Source organism: Puma concolor, chromosome D2, assembly GCF_028749965.1.
Source record: "Puma concolor isolate L17-30 chromosome D2, mPumCon1.1.hap2, whole genome shotgun sequence".
NCBI classification, from domain to species: Eukaryota; Metazoa; Chordata; class Mammalia; order Carnivora; family Felidae; genus Puma; species Puma concolor.
The window spans coordinates 56407428-56428300 of record NC_141677.1 but is presented as its reverse complement, the minus strand read 5'-3'; the positions used below and the strand labels follow the sequence as shown (position 1 = coordinate 56428300).

The following is a 20873-nucleotide window of genomic DNA, read 5'->3' as shown; positions in this document are numbered from 1 at the left end:
AAATATCATCAATTCCATTTCAAAATATCTGTACAATTTAAAATTTTTCTTATAACATAACACATACTCCAGAGTCTGGCAACCAGTTTAAAAATAGGATTTTAAACAAGTCAACCAACCAAAACTTACTAATAAATAACAACTGTGATTGTGAGGCATTTTGCTGGGTGCTATGGAAAGAGTCAAAAACATGGTCTCTACCCTACTGCAGCTTACAGTCTAAAGGAAGAGGCAGGACATATACATTAATACATTGCTTGTTCAGAGTTGACATTTCAGCAACCTCACCGTTCCAGGACACAAAGAATAGAAAATAATTAAGTGGGATACATGGCAGCCAAAACAGAGTTCACAAATTCCATCCATTAAAGTGCACGTCCTTTCCTCATAGGCAAAACAATTAATAAAAGGGACCACCTTATTAAGAAATCCACTTAGCTTTTACTTAAGTTTAGTAACTGCTAAGTAATCAATACTGAGTATCAATATTTTTTTATATTTAATGTATGGCATGTACAATACAGCATTGGGGGGGTTTGTGTATTTTAGGTAGTTTGGGGTTTTTCACCCTCAAATTTGAAATGGGGAAAATCTATTTGTCTTCAACTATGTTCAACCTAAGTATGCGGAAGCAATCAAAGGCAACACCTGGTAACAAATTACAATATGGTTACCACCTATGGGCAAAAAAATGTATTGTGTTGTGAACACATCAGAAAACATAAAAAAAAGAATGAGGAATTATAATCTTCCAACCTACTAGCTAATGCTCTTTTCACTACAGTTCAATCTTTACCTTACCAAAAAGATTACTGATTTTAAATCTGCCATTGAAACTACTGTCCTCTCTCTACATATTACTACCTCATAAGACTTAACCAACATCTCATCAAGCCTTGAAATGATACTATTTGCATAAAGTATGCCTGGCCCTTTCAAGTAACCTGGAGAGTTTCCTGCATCAAGGTGGCAACTTAAGCTGTTTGATTTCCTTCTTCCAACTGCCCACTGAAACACAAACCAAAAAATACAATAAAGACCTACAAAATGACAAGAAACTAGAAAAAGATTCCATACACATACTGCAACGTGTTTGCTAAGATAGAGTCCAGAGAGAGGAGAGTGAATACAAATGCTAATTCACTGCCAAGCACCACTCTCAAGGAAGAATTTCACTAGGGGACATGCATTTAACTAACATATAATAAGCATCTATTATGCCGTAAGAAAGTAAAGGACATAATTCAGCCTACTCCTTCCCTACATACCTTGGGATTCGAGGAAGTGAGGACTCGAGAGGAAGATCATGTGGTACCCTTTGGGGAGACAGAAAGCTCGGGCTGAGGTACGGGAAGGAAGAGAATGAATCCAGAGTTTTGAGCTAGGTCCAGCGGCCAAGCTGGGAGTTGCTAGCACCAGCTGTTAAGAAAGATATAAAGAGAAAATTATTTCTGAACAAAGATAAATCTTCCTCTGTTTAACAGTTCTGTCCTTTATCGACATAAGTAAATTATCTCTAAGCTGTCAGGAAAAAATTACATTAGCTTTTCACCTCCTTTTAACTAAAAAACTGAAAAAAAAAATTGGTTCATTCTTAAAGAATTCATCTCCGGACACCTGGGTGCTTAAGTTGGGTGAGCATCCGACTCTTGATTTCGGCTCAGGTCACCATCCTGGGGTTGTGGGATCAAGCCCCATGTCAGCTCTGCACTGAGTGTAGAGCCTGCTTAAGATTCTCTCTCTCTCAAAAAAAAAAAAAAAAAAAAGGTGGGGAGGGGAGTAGGCAGAAACATCACTAGCTGAAACAGCTCAACAAAGAGAAAACAACTGAGCACTGAGAAACCCTTCCTCATTCCCCCATTCGGCAATGAAAAATAGTAACTACATGAAAGCCACTACTGCAGGAAAAAGAAGGCTTAGAGGGAAAGAATCAAGTAGTAATTGGCAATTTTAGCAAGACCTGAGATGATATACTAAAAAAAGAAAACTAAGAGCATATTGTCATGAAGGAGAGAAAAAAGTAGCAGATAGCAGAGATATAATGATTTTGAAAACAAGAAAAAAATCTTGAGTTTTGGGTTGTTTTTTTTTAAAGACCTGAATTTTCAAAATCAAAAGTTCCTCAAAAGCCAAGCAAGATTAGTGAGAAGAGAATATAAACCTCAATGTTTACAACTTATCCTAGTCAAATTTTTGAGTTTAAAAAGAAAAAATGAAATGCTACAAAAAAAAGGTAGAGGGAGAATTATCTAAAAAGGTATCTGATTTTTCATCAACAATGCCAACTTTAAGCAGAAATTAATATTAATCAGACATTTTAGTCACAATTCTAAATGTTAGAATATATAGAGTTGTTTTTTTTTTTTTTCAACGTTTTTATTTATTTTTGGGACAGAGAGAGACAGAGCATGAACGGGGGAGGGGCAGAGAGAGAGGGAGACACAGAATCGGAAACAGGCTCCAGGCTCTGAGCCATCAGCCCAGAGCCCGAAGCGGGGCTCGAACTCACGAACCGCGAGATCGTGACCTGGCTGAAGTCGGACGCTCAACTGACTGCGCCACCCAGGCGCCCCTGAATATATAGAGTTCTGAGGAAAACTGATTAACCAAAGAATTAATTCTATACCTAGGAAAATGCATGAGGGAAAAGCACAATTTTAGATGTGCAAAATGATTTAGAGAATACGCTATACATGTACTCTTTCTGGAATAAAGTTTCAAGTAAATACTTCAGCAAAATCAAATTTCAATCAGAAAAACAAGGACTAAAAGAAAGGAATAATGTGTTATAGAAGAAATATCTGTCAAGAACAAAATCTACAAAATAGAAATAAAAGTAAATATTTTGTAATAGTTAAGAAAAGAAAAAAAAACTAGAGGAGGGGAACATTCACAACATGACAAATAGGGTAAGGAGTCCTTAAAGAAAAATTAATAGGAAACAGGAAGTATGACAATAGCAACAACTTCCTAAATGCTGGAAAGCAGAAAAATTAGTAAATGACCCTGCAGACCCAAGAAAACTGAATCCCAGACAGACAGTGGCGAAAGCTAAGAACTAACCTATTTTACACTCTGAATCTTTGAAAGGCTTAGGAACTGGCAGTACAAAGTAACTATGAAATGGGAAGAAGGGAGGAGAAAGCTAAAACAAAGAGAAATTTGGAGAAAGCTGCTTGAGTTCTGGTTCGATGCCAAGATTCCCTTTCTCACTCCAGGCTAGGTAACTGCTATTTCCCCACCACAGCAGCAGTTTATTCTCTGCAAAAAGTAAACACACTCTCTTAAACAGGGGATACCAGACACACGTGAGAGAGTGGGTACCATATGATATCATGGTTTGAGAGATCAAGCCCCACATCAGGCTCTGCGCTGACAGTGGGGAGCCTGCTTAGGATTCTCTCTCCCTCTCTCTCTGCCCCTCCCCTAATTGTGTTTGTGCGCACACTCTCTGTCTCAAAATAAATAAGCTTTTTAAAAAAAAAGATTAAAGAAAATAGTAAAATAAATTATAGTATTTTCATTTAATGGAATATTATTGTTTTAAAAACAATACTGCAAACCTACATTTATTGATAGGAAGAGATCCAAGATGCATTCAATGAAAAAAAAAAACAAGAAACAAACAGTAGACATATTAGGGTTTAATCTGCTCAAAAATTAATAGGTGTATAGAGAAGAGACATAGACCCATACAGACTCATAGTAAGAAGTCAGGAATACACACATAAAAATGTTTATAGTGATTACTAGTGTATCCTAAGTCACTGTTTCTTAAAATGTTGTCCTTGGATCACTATGGCCTCCACATTGGCATACCTCCTTATCACAGCATAAGCAAACAACTCACATTTTGATGTGAGGAGAATGACCTCTTTGCGTCTAGACCACAGTTATGAAACTTTATCAAAAAGTGGTACGAAGCCACGAAAATTTTGAAATTCTCAAACAAAGCAAGTGAATTCTGCCATAAACCAACTGAGTTTTTTCTGAACAAACCTGATGCCAGCACAAAATTGTGGGATGTAGACACTAAAGGGTGGAAATCAAAACAAAATAGGTATCATTCAACACTACACTCCTCACATCAGTACACAAGTACCCAATCACACCTCTGCAGAAAAGACTGTATAACAGCCATAAAGTTGGAGGCGAACATAATGCTCAAAGAATATAAAATCGTGCTATTAGAGGTCACTCATGATATATAAATTCATGCTATTGAGAAGCAATTTTTTGCTTATTTAAGAATTTGTGAGCCATGATGTTACCTAAAAAAGTAAAAAAGTTGGCACTACCAGAGTAACAATTACGAATGCAGTTATACATTCATAAAAAGTTTTATGTATTTTACATAGAAAACAAATGGTAATCAACCAATATGCTTCCTGATCTCAATACACTGTTAAAAGAAAGACACTAAAAAAATATTAAAAACTTTTTAAAAAGAAAAAAGATAAAGAAATAGGAAAAACTGTAACGATCTAAATTCAACTATTTCTTTTTATACAGGTATCCCCTGCTTTTTGAAAGTTCACTTTTCAAAAAGTTTGCATTATGCCACTTCACTTACAAGACCTACATTAGTATGTTTTTGCTGACCAAAAGACATGGTTTTACAAAAAAAGGTAAAGAGCAGAAACAGCTTTCAGCCTTTGTTTGCAGCGAGCTCTTATAGAGGCAGCGCACACCCCAAGCAGTGAGTGGCACCAAGCTCCTTCCCCAGGAACTACAAATCAACATGTCATTCAACATGGCCATAGCTTTGAACTGTGTTTGTGAGCATCTGTGCTTTTATCGCAATTATTTCTGCCTCCACCAACAAGATATGCCTCAAGATATCAGAAAAGCCTAAGACTAAGGTTATTTTTTGGCTCTGAGAACACCCAAAACTTTTCCACCTAAAGGAACGGTAATTGTTTCTTCACTTTATACCATTTTCAGCCTACAAAAGGTTTCAGAGGACCACTCTTGTTTCAGATAGTGAAGGAAACCTGTATACTATACAATGAAATGAAGAGCAAGTATAATGTTGAACTGTTTTTACATTAGTTAAGCATATTATTCTTTAATAAAGTGCTGGTTTTGACCTGACAAAATTTTATTCAGAATTTTCTGCTATCTTTAATAGTTTTGATGTTGGCATTATGGAGAATATGTAAAATGAAATCGGAATAACTTCCACAATTTCATCTCCTCTGGAATTAGTTCACTAAACATGAAAATTGCCTACTCCTTAAAATTACACGATTGCACCAAAAATACCACATGGGCCTGGTACCTCTTTAGATTTTAGGCCTTCCAACCTTTGCAAGCTCTTCTACAGTTTCTGGGCTCTTCAGGGTTTCCACTGCTTGAGCCACTTTAGGCAATTTATATTTTCCTTGAAAATAATAAATTTCCTACACATTGTCTAAGTATACTCCCATAAACTGCACTTTTAACAATCCATCTTACATAAATAAAAGTACAACATATGTATCGGTATCACTTAAATGTTCATTTGTAGGAAAATGATTAATTATGCAACATCCATCCACACGAAAACATTATAAACAAAAAGATGTACGTACTGAATTGATTTCATTGTGAATTTTTTTGTTTGTTTTTAAAAAAGGAAGTTGCAGATGACGGCATATAACACATTTTTAAATTAGGAGGAAAGATCCCCATTTTCATGTCAGGAGAAAAGATAGTATGCGGGTATGTTTGCATAAGCATAGACAAATCTATGGAAAGATACGTTCTAAACTACTGACAACATATTAATTTCTTTTAGGGAATGACAGCATGGCATAACAGAAGACAAACGTACCCAAACAGCAGGGAGAGAATCATCAGCTTTCGTAAGTACTCCAGAGTGAACCAAGAGGGCAATGTTACTACCACCAAGGCTTTACTGCGGCCTGCATCTATTCCTGCCCTTGAATTCTAGGAAATCTGTATCCTTAAGATAAATTCCTCCTTTTCAGATTACCCTAACTTAAACTAGCTTAAGCTAGTTTTATTACTTGAAACTAAAGACTCTTAAGGCATTAAGTTGATAGATCAATGCTGACTGCATTTAATTCACAGAAAGGTAGGTTTTGTGATGATCCTTTAAAGAGGAAAGGACTTAAACTTGCAAGAAAGGAGCAAAGGCTATCCAGACCAGAAAAATGGAGTAACACTGAAGAAAGGCATTTTTCTCTCATGGCACTGCAGGATTGAGATCACAGAGAAAATGTATAATAGGGAGGTTAAGTGAGAACAGACTACAGAGGACAGATTTGAACTTGAAATGAAAGGTAACCAGAAGCCATGGCTAGCCCATGAGCAGAGAGAAGTTATAAAGGCACTATTTTAGAAATATTATTAGAATGCTACTAGAAAGCAAGATATATTGGAGACAGTAAAAATAGAAGTTGGAAAATCAGAGAAGTGACAATCCACATAAAGAGTAAGGAACCACAGAACTGGCAGTGTTCGCATATTAAGAAACACACAGAAAAATTTTAAAAAGATGATTCCCAAAGTAAAACACCAAGGATAAAGAACATTTGAATAGAATAAATCAAAAAGCGTCATTCTTAGAGTTTCGTTTGCTGTCTACAACAGACTAAAAAGCAAAGACATTTTACAGTCTTTAGCTTTATTGAAATGGTATAAAAAGGAAGAATCTATATGCTCTTTATTACATTCCAGTTGCTTAAACAGTAAACAAAGAACTAAAAAATTCTGATTTTAGCTTTGCCCCATTTGTAACTTAGCATGTAGCTCTGTAACCTAACTTGTCACATTACACAGAAAGACTAATATAATTAGTCATTATTTTGTATAACAATTTCATTCCTTGAATCACCAAATTTTTTCTACAGAGATAACTGAATTCAAAACAGTCATATGAATATATAACTAGAGGTAAAACAAAAGCAGCATGCATCAGTAGAGCTTACTGAAAAAATGTAAAGTTCTGTCTAAAAGGGATCTAGAAGAGAACACAAAAAACCCTAAAACATATTTTCAAAGCAGAACCATATAACGCCTTCAAAACAATAATCTTTTCATGACTTGAAACATACACTCTGGGCTTAGTTTTTTTTATAGCTGTTTTAAGTTTTTAAAAAGTTCACCTACAGGGCTAATAATACCTATCATATTTTATTTTTTTTTATTTTTTTAACGTTTATTTATTTTTGAGACAGAGAGAGACAGAGCATGAACGGGGGGAGGGTCAGAGAGAGAGGGAGACACAGAATCTGAAACAGGCTCCAGGTTCTGAGTGGTCAGCACAGAGCCTGACGCGGGGCTTGAACTCACGGACCGCGAGATCATGACCTGAGCCGAAGTCGGACGCTTAACCGACTGAGCCACCCAGGCGCCCCTAATACCTATCATATTTTAAACAAGTGAAAGAATAAATTTTGTAGAATATACATATATATATACACACATATATAATACATATATATGTGTATGTGTATCTATTTTGTGTATATATATATATATATATGTATACAGGTATATATACACATACATATTGTATACATATACACACATAATAAAAGCCAGCTCCCTCCAAATCTTTGTGGCCTAATAAACAACTTAAACAGAAAAGAAAAATAAAGAGTTAAATATGCAGATGTAAGGAAGTACAGATTCAGAAATGTTCAAAATGCGAGAATACATGTGAGCCATGTACCACTCAGGTAGGCTAGTGACACTGATACAATTATGAAGGAGTACAAAATGGAAAAATTAAAATACAGAAGCAGTTCAGGTTCATCTTTTTTTTTTTTTAAAGCTTATTTATTTTGAGAGAGAGAGACAGAGAGCTGTCATGCTCTCTCTGTGCATGAGCAGGGGAGGGGCAGAGCATGAGCAGGGGAGGGGCAGAGAGTGGGGGGAGAAAGAATCCCAAGCAGGCTCTGTACTGTCCGCGCAGAGTCCTACACCGGGCTCGATTCCACAAACCTCGAGTTTATGACCTGAGCGGAAATCAAGAGTGGACACTTAACCGACTGAGCCACCAAACACCCCTTAATCTTATTTCTTATTACTGAGATGATGACTGCTCATTATCCATAAGGTACAGTGCCCAATATCTAAGATGCTATCCACTACCTACACATACACTTTTATTTATCTTTGTTCATCCTGCTTCCTCTCACCAGGCTTGTCATCCCCTTCTATCTTCATTCCATATTAGTCAAACTTCCTGTCTAATTCTACCTCCTATAGGCACACGAAACCTTCTGCAATACACATTAATCTCTCCCTTCTCTGCATATCCATTTAAAGTACAGCCATTGTTCACCACTTCATTACACTGCTTTATAGTTACATCATTTCATTTTTTAAGTTTTACCTCCCTTAAAGAGAAGTTCTATTTTATATTTTTCATTTATGCCTCACGAAAGTCAAGATGATTGGTACACAGGGTCCTAACACACTCCCGACTCATTCTTTTATTTGCAACCCAAATATCTGACTTCCTGTGATTTCAGATTAAATGACTTTATAGCAAATAGCAAACGTTGCAGATCACGTAAACTTTTTTTGCTGCAATGGAATTTGATTTAAAACACACACACAAGCTCACGCGCACGTGCACGTTCTCTCTCACATGGTCAGAAATCACATTTTCAATATGTAGGAATTGGGAGAAAAATCAAAGTAATCTATCCAAAGTGAAATAAAGACCACCAAATTTAGTATGGGAAGGAGAAAGGTTATTTCATCTCTCATGCCTTTCTTCTTTGTCATTTTGTTGTGGCAGTAACTCAGAGTAGGCAGAGTTTACTTAAGATTTTGGAACACTTGGTGGGGGGAGGGGAATCAAGATTTATGGCTATTCGATTGGGAGAACATGTATCAACATGTAATCCATTTCCCCTCTGCTTCTCAAAACAATATAAACTATTTCATTTTTCTCTGGCTCTATAAAGCACCTGCCTCAAGGACAGAAACAAACTCCACTTCCCAGGCTGCCCCACCATCGTAACATGGCACCGCAATCCATCCACTTACTCATCCCAGAAATGAAGGAATCATTCTGCGCCTTCTTTCTCTTACTCCCACACTAATCCATAAGCAAGTCCTGTCAATTCTATCTCCAAAATACATCTTGAATTCTCTCCACCTCCACCACCATCTTCTCAGTCCACTGCCATCTATAACTTGGATTAAAATAACCTAACTGGCATTCATGCTTCTCTCTTGCCCACCACCTTCCTGTGAATCCATTCTCCACACAGGAGCAAACGTGATCTTAATATAAAATAGATCACAACGCTCCCTGCTTTAAAATCTACAGTGGCTTCCCAAAGCACTTAAAACAAAATTTAATCTCTGCCAAGACTTACAAGGAGCAGTGACATCTGGTCCTGGACCTCTCTCCTAAACTTCACCTCATACCAATTTCCTCATCTGTAAATGCACTCCAGAAAGCTACCACAGATAGCCTCTCAGTTCCTCAAATACTCCTTTCCTATCTCAGACCTTTGCACCTGCTGTTCCCTGCTTGAATTGAATTGGTCTTTCTCCTAGTTTTCAAATGCCTAGATCTTTCTCATCTTTTAGGTCTCAGCTCAGATGTCATCACCTCAGAAGGGTCTCCCCAACATATAAAGTGCTGCTTCTCAACCAGAAAAATATTATTCTCTAAGCTCCTTGTATTTCTTTTTTATAACACTTTTTTTTCCTCTGGCAATATTTTATATATTTGACAATTTATTTTCTATCTGTCGTTACCACTGAAATAAAAACTGCATAAGTATAAGGAACACATCTGTCATGTTTTTTGCTATACCACCAGCATCTGGCATAGTGTTGGGCATGTAGCTAGCACCAAATCTGTGCCAATCTTTGTTTTAAGTATTGAGAATACAGCAATGAATAAAACAGACAAAAACCCCTCCCCTCATGGACATAACACTCTACTAGCTATGTAGATAATAAACAAGATAAGTAAATTCCTATTACATATGACATGTGTAACATATTCAAAGGTGATAAATACCTATGGTGAAAAATAGGCAGAATCAGAGTTGCAATTTTAAATATGAAGTCAGGTAGCCCTCATTTGAAAAAGTCTTATTTAAGCCAAGATCTTAAAACATTGAGGCAGAAAGCATTCCAAGAAAAGAAATAATGAGTGCTAACACCCTGAGTATGGAGCGTCCCTAGCATGTTCAGAGAAGAGCAAGGTCGGTAGGCCTAGAACAAGAAAACAGCACAGGGAAGAAAGCAGTAGGAGATGAGGTCAAAGAAGTAATGAGGGAACTGACACAAGGCCTGAGGGATACTACAAGGACTTTGGTTTTACTATAAACAAGATGAGAAGCTACTGGAACATTTGGGGTAAAGAAGTAACATAAGCTGAATTATTTTTTAGAGATCACTTTGGCTACAATGTTAAGAACAAAGTATTTGGGAAGGAAGTAAGAGTAAAAGCAAGAAGACCACTTTGGAGATAATTACACTACAACATCCAGGTCAGAGATGATGGTGGCTTGGTGGAGAGAATGTGATATGGTTAGGCCGTGGATATGCTGACAGACTCCATTTGGTCTGTGAGAAAGAGACATGTCAAGGATAACTCCCAAAGTTCCAACTTCAGCAAATGAAGAAATGCACTGCTATTTATTAATACAGAAAAGACAGAGTGGGAACAAGAAGTATAGAATATATATCAAGAGTTCAGTTTTAGTGGAATTTCAGGTATCTAGCTGACAGCCAAGTGGAAATGTGGATGTGTAGCTGAATACAGAATATGGAGGTCTGGATGTAAGATAAAATTTTGGGAATCAGTGGTGTGTGTATGTATTTATGTATATAGAATTGAATGAAATCACCAAGGGCTAAGTACACAAAGAGAGAAGTCCAAGGCCTGAGCCTCAAGATGCTACAACATTTAGAGGAAAAAGAGGAGAAAGAACCAGCTGGTAAGGATGAAAGGAATGACCAATGAGGTAAGTAAAGAGAGTGGTGTCCTGAAAGCAGTGAACAATGTGTTTCCAGGATCAGGTATTGATCAACTCTCTCAAGTAAGATGAGGACTGAGAATTGACCACTGGACTTAATGTCAAGACCATTGGTGACACTGATTAGAATGGTTTCAGTGGGGTTATATAGAAGGGATGACTAGCATGGATTTAGGAGAAAATGGGAGGGGAAAAAAGGGAGATATAGATGCAGTACAGATAACTTTTTTTTTTAATGTTTATTTTGACAGAGAGAGAGCGTGCTCAATCAGGGGAGGGGCAGAAAGGGAGGGAGAATTCCCCAGCAGGCTCCACATCACCAGCAGAGACATGTTAACAATAATTCATGGGTTTAATCTCACAAACTGTGAAATTATGACTCGAGCTGAAATCAAGTCAGACGCCCAAACAGCTGAGCCCCCCAGGTGCCCCCTTTTAAGGAGTTTTACTATAAAAGGGAGACAACCCTTTTAAGGAGTTATACTATAAAAGGCCAAGAGACAAAGGAATTGAAATGGAGTTATTTTTTGTTTGTTTTTTTAAACTGGGAGAAATTACAGTATGATTACGTGCTTATGAAAATGATATAACAGAAAGATAAAAAGTGATGATGAAGAAAAAACAAGTGAACAAGTAGGAGAGGTAAACTTAGAAAATAATAAAGATAACTGATCCATAGTTACTAGAGAGGAGGATAGTGGGAAGATGCGATTATGAGAAGCTGTGGCATAAAATGTCTCATTAAATCTATGACAGGTGGTCCACACCAACACCCTGTGCACCAAATGTGGCCTGCTGCTTTTTGTAAATTAAGTTTCATTAGAACATAGCTATACTTGTTCATTTACATATGGTCTATGGCTGCTATCGTGTTCCAACAGCAGCTGATAGGTGTAGAGATCATACTGCCAACGAAGCCTAAAATATATACTACCTGGCCATTTACGGCAAAAGTTTGCCAACCCTGGTATACAGGAATGTTCCAAATGTTAATTCTCTTGAGTTGAATATCAGCTAACTGGTTATTGAAAAAAGGTGAAGTTAACAACAGCATTTAATGAAAGAATGACACATTAACCTATACGTCATTCCTAGTATCTGGAGCTCAAAACAATTGTTATGTGAGCAATCAAACATTAATTTAATTCCTTATCTCTTTCAGAATGCTTTTACATCTATTGCAACGTTAGTTTTGAACTGGCTGTTTCTCTAGAGGAAGGGTATGGTTATGCCACTGTTACTATGGGATCTCTCAAAAAGGGGCAGGTAAGAAGAAAGAAACCAATTTTATATATATGTGTATAATATGTATAAAACAGAACACCGCAAATTAATGATTGTTTTTAAAAAATTTCCAAGGCAGGGGTGCCTGCATTGCTCAGTCGGTTAAACTTCCAACTTTGGCTCAGGTCATGATCTCACGGTTTGTGGGTTTGAGCCCCGCATAGGGCTCTGTGCTGACAGCTCAGAGCCTGGACCCTGCTTCAGATTCTGTCTCTCCCTCTCTCTCTGCCCCTCCCACGCTCACTCTTTCTATCTCAAAAATGAATGTTAAAAAAATTTTTTTTAAATAAAAATAAAAAATTTCCAAGACAGAAAATATAACAAGATGTTTTCCACAAGAAGTAAACTTACATCACTTGATTACACTTATTTTGCACCTTAGCATCACAAAAATGGCAAAGAAATATAAACATTTTATTCAAAGCAATCTCCACCTTAACAGAAAATAAAATTTGTTTGGCTGTCCAAATGCCTCATACGTGGATTTACCTAAAATAGTCAACCTTATTATCACTACCTCTCATTTCCCCAAAATACAAACCGTTACAGTCAAACCAATCTCCTCCCTATCTTGGATCAGTCCTTAGTCATTTTCAACTCCATCCTTTCCTCAATTATTCTGTGCCTATCAAAATGACTCATAAGTTAAAACCTATTTGCACTCATACCTCCCTGAAGAAACCTTCTAGCCCTCACTAATTTCCTTTCTATCAGAACTCAGATTTAATATCCAGACTACATGAATGTATATGCATTTACCTGTTGTTTGTGTCATTTCATACACATTAATCTGGATTCCTTAACTAAACTGTAAACACTTTGAAGGCAAACAATTCCTTTTATTCTTTCATATTACTAAAATGCTGAGCACAGCACTGATTATTCTCAACACACTCTTGTTGACCTGTGTAACCTAAGTATATAAAAATGTGCTACATTAAAGGAAGTCCATCATCCTCAGCAAGTAGGTAGAATCCTTGACTATCCAGGCAGCTGCACGTACTTGTACATAGTAGACACTCAACAAATGTTTGTAGGTTGAATGAAGGACTAAATGTATACATGAATGATGAATGAATAATGGGCATTCTTCATAAGGTGGAAGAAAAGGGCAAATTGTAGATGGATGTGGTCAACTTGAAGCTATAGACCTTAAATTCATAAGGGCCAAATATTCATCAGAACATTTTCTGCTGCAATCCAATTCAAACTAATTTATATATAAAATTTTGGCTCATGGACTGGAAAGGACACCAGGGTAGCTGACAGAATCAAAAGAAAACCATAGATATCTCATACCACAGTCCCTGGAACTGAAATTGGCATGCTACCTCAACCTATCTCCCATTTATTTATGGTTTCACTTTCTCCTACTACAGATAGCGTTCTTATACATGTGGGAAAGAATGCACTAACACCCTACTACTAACACCCAGATTAATAAGAGTTAATCTGAATTAATTAATAAGAATCCTACTAACACCCAGATTAATAACTTCAGAAAAAAGGGAGCATCTTTCTCCTAGCATTCATACATCAATGTCACAGGATTCTAATTGGCTCTGCTGGATCAATACGCAATCACTGTTGCAATAGGGATGACTAGGTTTGGGTTATAAGAGTATACGACTGACAGGCAGCCTATCAACCACACATGATAGGCGAAGAGATGATTCCCCAAATGAAGAGATACGGAGTTGAGCAAATTAGCATACAGCTGACCCTAGAACAGCACAGCTTTGAACTGCACAGGTCCACTTATGCACAGATTTTTTTCAATACAGTACTACAAATATATATTTCTCTTCCTTACGATTTTCTTAATAACACTCTCTGTTCTCTAGCCTACTTTATCCTCATTTATTTTAAGAACACAGCCTCTAACACATATACAAAGTATGTGTTATTCAACTGTTCATGCTATCAGTAAGGCTTCCAATCAACAGAAGGCTTATAGCAGTTAAATTTTAGGGGAGTCAAAAGAATACACACAGATTTCCAACTGCATGGAATTGGAAATCTACCTACCCCCACATTGTTCAAGGTCAACAAAAACATATATATGTCTAATTTTTTTCTACCAGCTATAACCTCTAACAACCCAATTTTAATTAGGAATTGGTGATGATTTTACCACATTTTGCACTTACTAGACTTTCCACAAAGCCAATATTTGTTTTTGGCTATTACCACTTCTTAAAATAAGACCCATGTGAGACCTACTTAATTATCCTAAGCTTCAAGTCATGCAACTTAATTCTGATACCTATTTCATGCAGTCATACCGATCACGATTTCAAAATTTAGTCAGGGACACATGGATGGCTCAGTCAGTTAAACGCCTGACTCTTGGTTTTGGCTCAGGTCATGATCTCATGGTTCATGGGTTCGAGTCCCATATCAGGCTCCTTGCGAAGGTGCAGAGTCTGCTTGGGATTCTCTCTCTCTCCCTCTCTGTCTGCCCCCTTCCCTGTTTGCACGCTCTCTCTCTCTCTCTCACGTGCTCTCTCAATATAAGTAAGTAAACTTAAAAAAATAAAAAGTAAATTTAAAATTTAGTCAGACTCTGCTCACAATTTTTCAAGATGGAATAATCCAAATCATTTTGGTAAGTCATCATACAGCAGCCTCTTGTTTACTTCATTACATTTGAAGTTTTCACTCTTCATTGTGTAACTTCTTCTGAGAATTTTGGATCAAACACAGTAAAGAAAATTCTTAGCACTCAGCATTTACTTTATTCAGAAAACAACACAGTACCCATGCAAACCTAATTCAGTTAGAGGTCAAACAATTGTTACGTAGGAAGAAATTACACATATAAATGAACATAAATAATAACCTGGTATCTAAGCTTTGTTGCTTTGTACTCACTGTAGTTGTTAGATATTAACTTCTAAAAAAAAAAAAACATTCCTGCCTTTGTGAAAAATGACCCTGAAAAGAAAACCATCTGCTAGTAAAACTCATGGCAAAACATGGTTATGATTAGTAAAGTAATAATTTCAGTTGGTATAGTCCTCTTCCACTTTTTTAGTAGTTATATACATAATCTTATTTTTTTTAATGTTTATTTATTTTTGAGAGAGGGAGAGAGAGAGAGACAGAGTGAGCTGGGGAAAGGCAGAGAGAGATCTGAAGCAGGCTCCAGGCTCTGAGCTGTCAGCACAGAGCCTGACATGGGGCTCAAACTCGTGAACCGTGAGATTATGACCTGAGCTGAAGTCGGGCACTCTACCAACTAAGCCACCCGGGTGTCCCGTACATAATCTTATTTCTAATTTAGAGTTATATTTATGGGTATACTTATTGCATTTGGTGAGGGGAATTATAATACTGTGGTATCCCAGTACCTACCCAAAACAAACAGCAAGAAAAACTGTGCTTCCACGGTAGATAAACTGTATTTTTGTACAAGGGTACAATATTTTCACTGAGTTTGCAAAGCTTTCCTTACAATACCATGGATTCGATGGCAGATTTTCCCCCTTCTTTTTGTTCACACCAGGATATTCAGATGATTGCCTTCAGGAAACAAGTCATAACTCCACAGTGATTCCCAAATATCTTTCCTGATTCATAATGTAGATGCCATTAATCATGATATAAATATCGGGGTTTTTTTTTTAGGAACATTACTTTACACTTACCAGAGCAAAACACAAACACTCTTCTGGTCATTTATACAACTTCAAAACATCTTCCTACCATATATGTCTCCATCGTTCATTACCCAGAAGCCCTTAATGTTGTCTTTATGTTTAGAAAAATACAGCTTAAATTATCTTTAGATTTCTAATGAAATGTTAAATAACAAACTAGGAAACCAAAACTACCTTTTCTGCCAACATTAAAAGGAAACCTGTATTTTTTATTTAAGCCAAACATAAAACTATAACTTATGAAAACTCGTAATTCTTATTTTTTTGTCCCATATCAAAACATATTAACTTACTGCTTAATAGACTACATACTGTAATACTTCAATCTTTACCATACCTCCTTCTTCAAGGAACAAAAGGCACGCAATTTAATGCTTGGACAAAGCCACAATCAGGAACAGTGGTCAAAAGAAGAGACGATACCTGGAAATGAAGACCAAGAGTTTAAAACTGACTGCATAAACTGTTAGTAAAATGTTTTTTATACTCATGATTCAATTATGCTTCATATTCAACTTATGTGTTTAAATTTGAAAGGAACAAAAAAACCTCTCTGCCCTTAGGCAAATAACCCATCATTGCTACTCCATGATAACATCATAAATTTATAAAAATCAGAAAACTCGAAGCTTAGAAGGGAGCTCAGACTCCATCCAACTCATTTATTACAAGATCAGGAAAATTTGCCCAATATCACAATCTTAGAACAATCTAGATCTGATTCCACCCCAGATACCCTACTACCAAAATACTACCTCTTAATACTCATTGTGCTAGTATCCCATGTATATTGCTGACCATGTAAAGTCAATACCCCATGTAGAACTGAAACATTCATAGCCTCTACACACCTGGGATCAGATAATTAATAAAAACTTCAACTTTATTGCAATTCTTTTCTTCTGCTTATATAGTGCTTTATCACAAAACTTTTAGTAGAGTACCCAAAGGAACTGAGCAAAAAAACCCTCAAATCTTTTATCATCAAAAAAAAAGTTGTATTAAGTGATCTAAAGCAAACATTGCTTCAGTAAGAACAATTCCAAACAGAAAAGTAAAGAATAAAAGTACATTAAATGACATGTTTAAAGTATGTTTTAAAGTCAAATTGTGTATTTATGCTAAAATATATCCTCTGGAATGCTTCAAGATATAAAAACTTGGGACCGCAACATACTATTACCAGAGAATAGGATAGGATTTTAAGTGTGATGATAAAAAAATCTCAACCATTTAAAAGCTCATACATTATCAATGCACATAGTAGGTATTCATCATGGTTGTTGATCCTTTTACCCTTCCATAAAACCATATCTAAAACGTTTTGAATTGGTATTTATACTTACTTTCACTGCAAAAAAATAAAGAAAAATTTGGATGTGCAATATAGGTTAGATACTTTTATTTTATCCCTCCCTTCCCTTTTGTTAACAATTTTCTAAACCTGGGGATCATCTTATTTATGAGGATTTTAACAAAAATAACGGGGTCTACTACGCTTACCATACTCATGAAATGCTAACGCCTGAAAAATGTTAATACAATGCAATGCTTTCTTCATGAATATCAGAAACATATAGTTTTGCTGAAAGATAATCCATTTCTACGGATTTGCAGTTAAAAGAGGTCAGGGTATTCCATTGCATCGATTTAAGTGGTTTCTATCTGTTCAACCTGAGGATACTAATTTTAGAGTACACTCAAATCCGATCCCTTGCTGCATAAAAAAGAAAAAAGAAAAAAAACAAACAAACAAACAGTAAACTAGGCCTAACACACAGACGCTCTAGTTAATGAAATTCCTACCCTGATGTACAGTTTGGCGTCTTGTTTCACCATTGCTACAGCCACACAAAGTTCAAGCATTCTTACGAATTCCTTAAATATTGACTTATTTTATTTTTCTGGTGTTTTTTTAGACTTTTGATATCCAAACATACTAAACGAATGTTTTCACTAAAATAGATCACAAACACTAAACGCCCCAAATTTAAACCTAAAAAGAAAACTGAGCCTAAACTTTTGTATTCTGAACCTTAAAGCTACCACATCTGTTTTGTTGCTCTTCCTAAGTTACAACATTTTACCTCATATACATTCACCCTACATATATTCCATTACCATATCCATCTAGGAAGAGACTGTCTACTTGACAATGAGGACACCATGTTAAGAATAGACTCAAAATGGACCCTACAAGTGAGAAAGCCAGTTACAAAGAAATCCATCTGCCACTGGGTGTGGTTGGGGTCTGCAAGGAAGGGCGCCTGTGGCCAACTCTGGAGGAGAGAGCGCGCGCCAGAGAGCTGTGCGTATCTGCAAGAAAAGACCTCCAATGACCACAAACTGGACCCACAATGGGGACGCCGTCGAGTCGGGCTGCCGTGGGCCTGCGAATCTACAGCTCGAGGGGTGCGGCCGCAGGACTGCCCATGCTGTCTCCACCAGCCCCGGAACGCGCCGAGTGGGTGCTTCGAGCGCCGCGCGCCCCGCTCCGTCCCAAACACCGCGCCCGATCCGCCCCTTCCTCCGGGGTTCGGCTCCCCTCGGGCGCGCGGAGGCACACTGTCGCCGCGCTCCCGCTCCAGCTCCTAAGCTGTGGGAGAGTGTAGAGTTCAAAGAGCCCGAACGTAGTGCAAACCCAGCTAAGAAACAGAAGGCTAGCTCTAGCAGCCTGCAGGAGCGCCGGATAAAAGAGCCCACTTCTCTAGAAAAACTTTGCGGCAAGTTAGGCGGAAGCGCTGAATAGCCGGGACTATTTAGCAGGCGCTTCCTATCACGAGAGGCGGATCCCTGAGCCGGTTCAGGGGACCCTGACACCCCCACAAACTCGCACTTTGCCCCCTGGCTGGCCATCTAGAAGTCCCGGCATCCTAACAAGTCTGAGCGGCCCCGTTCATAGGGAATACCTGTCGTGGTCCCCATTGCCTGCGAGTCCCCGATGGCGGCCATTACGCTTCCATCCGGGTATTGCCGAAAAGCCGATCGCGGCGCTACCGGTAGCGCACGCTGCGGCGGAGGGATCCGCCGGGCAGTACCTGAAGCGAGCGGAAGAGGACGGAGGCCGGCAGGGTTCGCGCCTTAGCCTGGCGAGACTAGGCCATTGAGCTGGACTTGCCGCTGACCTCTCAAATTAGCGCGCTTCCCCGATGCCTGCCACGCCAGTGACTCACCCTCCCCCTGTGTTCTCCAGCAGCTGCAGAGATCCTACTGCCCATGTTGGGGTAGACAAACCTCTACTCTATGCTCTTCAGAGTAGACACCAGAAGCAGGAACTGTGGTCTTGGCAAGCCCTTACTAACTGGGAATGGTCTCAACCCTGAGATTTTAATCATTTCCGGCTTTGCAAATGGCGTCTCCTCCTCGTTGCTTTTGACTCCCAGGTTTTAGCAGCCATTGCAGCCCACGTCAATGAAGGAAGCTGCCCAAGACCCTCAGGAAGACATACTGAACTCCAAACGTGCACATATATAATAATTGATCTGAAAACTATCGTTACAACAAGGGAGATTTCATTCCCATCAAAGGAATCCTTCCACAACATCACACAACTGAGCTGGACAAAGAGGCCAATTAATATTATGATTGGGTTTTTCCCAAAGGCGGGAATGGCTCCCCTTGTCTCTTGTAGAGCATTTCTGAAAGCCGACCTATTAATTTCACTTTTTACATATTATAAACTTACATATATATACCTTCATATATATATACACATATATATATACATATATATACACACACATATATATATAGCAAAAACTGTAAAAAAATCTGGGGCAGAGGTGTACATCAACATATTAATATTAAAAGTGAAACTGCAATCGAGTTGTATTCGTTGAAAAAAAAATTTAGTGTTTATCATAAACATTTTTTATTGTCTTAGAGTATGCTTTGAAAATGTCAACCTGTAGCCAGACACAAGATTTTCTGCATCCTTTAATAAAAAGCACACTGAGGAATCCTCCTTGTCCTTAAGGAAATTTCTTATCACTGGGTCTATTGGTCTGCACGATGCCTCCTGGAAAACGCAAATGAGCAGTAATCCACCTTAGATGTACTTATATATCTTGTACTCATATGCCTGTATAAAATACACAAGGAGAAATCTTCTGTAAATACCAAAAGGGAGGCCCTTATCAGATAGAGAACATGTTTACAAAATGGATTTTATTTTGCATTAAACATCATCCCCCTCTCTCTGGTCTTCATTTGCATGCAAGTCACACACGCATACATATCACAGAGTAAAGAAAGGATCAGGAGTTTTTATTTTTAATAGCAAAAAAGATGATAGCTGGGAAGATGACAGAGTTGTTTGTTTTGTGTTTTGATGTAATTGTTGTTTTTTTGTTTTTCAAATTAAGAAATTGCACCCCTCTCCTCCACAGTATTTGCATTATTAACTTCATTTTTGCTTATACATATATGTTCATCTGAAAACATTGCACACCTGTGTATATGATATGGAAGAACTGGAATATGTGTGAGTTGTTTTTTTTAAGTAAATAAGGTATCATTCAACCACAAACTTCTCTCTTCCCTTTTTCGTCATCCATATCATACAACCTCCACCCACTTTCTTGCCCACTTTTTGGATTTTGAACATTGGGTTAGCACAGAAAAAAAAGTAAAACAGAAAGGAAGGAAAGAAGATGTTAAAAGAGAGAGAAAGAAAGAATACAAAGCAGAGAAAATGGAATCATAGTTTAAGAAAATATTTTGTAGTTGAGAAGGATAGTTATTGGGGATAGAGTTAATTTAATGCTGTAAATTGTTGATTCCTCTGAACACCTAAATCTGCTATTTACTAGCTGAGGGCACTTAATCTCTGAGTTGCACAGAATTATGCAATACATAACAGTTGGTAGATTGAAGACAGAAATCAGCTCCATGGCGCCCACAGTACCCATGGTAGAAGTGATGATGGAGGTGATAGTCACAAAGTTTCCATCTTGATTACAAA

The 20873-nt window shown here is 37.6% G+C and overlaps 1 protein-coding gene across 6 annotated transcripts in view; it reads right to left on the bottom strand.

Annotated features, from left to right (window-relative positions):
* ZNF518A (zinc finger protein 518A) overlaps positions 1-19178 on the bottom strand; it is a 28075-nt gene extending 8897 nt beyond the window's left edge. Inside the window, exons 1-3 of one of the 6 annotated variants that reach the window (XR_015241760.1) lie at positions 18820-19178; positions 16248-16333; positions 1269-1419 (exon numbers count right to left, since the gene is read on the bottom strand). The gene's annotated coding sequence lies outside the window, so the exon portion shown is untranslated. The other 5 variants (XM_086680502.1, XM_086680503.1, XM_086680505.1 and 2 more) reach the window with 5 other exon arrangements.
* Positions 19179-20873: the final 1695 nt, after the last annotated feature.